General features: G+C 42.2%; 1 long non-coding RNA gene across 1 annotated transcript; it reads right to left on the reverse strand.

The window, feature by feature from the left end:
- Positions 1–949: 949 nt before the first annotated feature.
- On the reverse strand, positions 950–1,686 carry LOC308101691. Its single transcript, XR_013934537.1, has 3 exons — positions 1,580–1,686; positions 1,379–1,426; positions 950–1,046 (listed from the first exon to the last, which is right to left on the reverse strand). It is a non-coding gene; the product is annotated as an uncharacterized lncRNA (long non-coding RNA).
- Between the last annotated feature and the right edge of the window lie 1,057 nt (positions 1,687–2,743).

A 2,743-nucleotide genomic window follows, 5' to 3' on the forward strand; every position in this document is an offset into this window, starting at 1 on the left:
TAGTGCAAATGTGCGTGCAAAGTTTCACCGCAATCGGACGCTGCGTTCATGATTTGCAAGATTTTGTTCAAAACAGGCCACTCCTGCAAACTGTCAATGTCAATGAGGATGGAATATGAAAAATCTAACAGATCCGTCTTGATCACATGACTATAGAGAGCATGTGTACCGATTGGCGTGACATATGGATAAAATCTGAAGGAGTAATATCCAAAAAAGTGTTTTATATAAGTTGGCCTCCTGATGGCGCTACAAAAGGCAGATGTGAAAATTGCAGGGCAAAGGTTTTTCCCTGGCCTCTAAGGAGTGCACATACTAAGTTTTACACAGATCAGTGCAGTTACAGGTAAAAACACAAATGGGCCTGTCATAGCGCCAACCATGAGCCTGATTTGAAAATGTTCAAGTGGCATTTCTTCATTGCATGCTGTGTTCATAATTTGAGGCATTTTGTTCAAAACGGAGCACTCCTGCAAACTTTGGAAGCCATTTTTAGCCAATCAGGATGGAATATGAAAAATCTGAAAAACCTGTTTCGTTTAATGACTATAGAGATACTGTGTACCGATTCGCGTGACGTTTGGACAAAATCTATAAGAGTACTGTCAAAAAAAGTTTTGCAAAAAGCGGCCTCCTGGTGGCGCTATAACAGGCCCATGTAAAAAAATTGGGGCAGAGGTTTTGAATTGGCATCCAGGGAGTGTGTGTGCACAGTTTCACTGCGATCAAGCCAACGGAGCCAGAGATTAGCTGGTCACAGACGGACAGACAGACAGACGGACGGACAGGGTGCAAAACATACTACACTGCCTTACGGCCTGGCGGAGACAATAACTCTCAGACTGACAGTAGACATTACAGAGGTTATCTAGTATGTCAGTCACACGTGTACAACGTGAATAAGCAATCAACAAATAACTAGCACTGACAAAGTTTTTTTTTTTTTTACCATTGATGACAGATAGAAGGCAGTGCTTTTGAAAGCTCTCTTCTGCTGTCCGGCACCATGCAAGTAGAAATGACTCATCAGGCCGTTGGTGAAAAGTCTGAAACAAAAAGAAAACGTGACGCTAAATTGTCAACGACATACTCTGCCCACCTGCAATGAAGCCAATTATGTTGATATGAGACTAATATAATATAATACACTAACACAGTGGAAAGTGATAATACTTCCATTCTGACTTTTCTCCGACATGAGAAACTGAAATAAACAAACCTAGTGACAGTCTGCCTGTGATTTAGGATGTGAGGCAATACTTTGGCTGGTGCAGATCTCAATAAATAACATTACTTGTTTTACAAGTTCAACGTCATCAATTCCCCAATTAAATCATTGCCACAGTAAGATGACGTCCAAACTTGTACCAAAATGTACCTTTTGGAATCCTGTGACTGTGTCTCCTCTGAGTTCTGGTAAGATTTCCTGTTGGTGAAAGACAAGGCAATTACATGTCATACTTGCAACATCACCATTGAGGATTACTGCTATACTGTTGGGGGGAGGAAATGAAATTAAACATCTTACTTGCACCATTGCAACCCATTGTGCTCACTGCTACAGTCAATTTAAATTTACCTTGTGGCGTTATGTCTTCATTGAGGCCTGGAGTAAGGCTTCGATTCACTGTTGGGGGTAAAGGAAATAAATGAGACATCGTCACCGTTATGATCACTCCTAGACTCAAAATCTACCTTGTGTAGGTAGTCTTTGCTCCAATTCATCTTGGAGTAAGGCTAAGATTCTCTGTTTGGTGGGGGGACTTACTCATCTCACTTAAGGCACGTACACACTGTAGGATATTTGGTCCAATTATGCTGTCGGGGACCTTTTTTGGGGCTCGCCGACAAAACGCCCGATCTGACGCAGATCGGAATGTGATCGGCGAGGTTTTGGTCGCTGTGTGTGAAAGGCTCTGCGAGAGGATACAGTCACGATAATTACGCTCGGCGATGGCCTTCCCGACCGTTTCAAATATCTAGCAGGTTAGATATTCGGCTCTGTCGCAGACTGGACATGAGATAATATACAGTATGAACGGAGTCTGCGAGGAGATCCACACTACAGCCAATGAGAGCACATTAGAGTCACCGTGGCTGTAGGGTAGGGTCGCTGAACGTGACCACAACAAACAGTCCCTACCGCAATATTACCGTCCAGTCCTGTATTAAGTTAAACATTATTATAAAACAGAATGAGAGTGAGCGTGCATGCTCAAAGTGGGATGTTTATTTGAGATGAATTGCACACACAGAGAGAGAGAGAGAGCGAGAGCGAGAGAGAGAGTTGTATGCGTCTGTGTGGCGCCGCTGGCGCACGTCTGTGTTGAGCAGCCTGACTGAAATGTTGCCATATTTTGCGAGAGAAATAAGCAACCAGATCTATGGAAACAATCCCAACAAAAGCAACTATAGGCCACATGAGCACTTTAAACCTATACATACATTGCATATTTGAAAATAGCCCATCTACAAGCTCACAATGCGTCGCAGCTATTTAAAAAAAAAAGTCTTGAAAGAATTTGAAAATTGTGGAATATTTTTCAAATCCACACAAATATGGCACATATTTGCAGAAGCTGGTTGACTTGTTTCAGAGAGACATACAGAGAAATAGATAACTAATTATTTAATGTCAACAATCAATAGCGTCCTGTCTCGGTCTCGTGCATATCACGGGAGCCTTATTACACGTTTTCATGAGACGTCGGTTAAAGCAATGTATGCATTGGAATAAAAACAA

The sequence above is a fragment of the Gymnoscopelus braueri genome (genome assembly GCF_963280865.1).
Source record: "Gymnoscopelus braueri genome assembly, chromosome: 15".
NCBI classification, from domain to species: Eukaryota; Metazoa; Chordata; class Actinopteri; order Myctophiformes; family Myctophidae; genus Gymnoscopelus; species Gymnoscopelus braueri.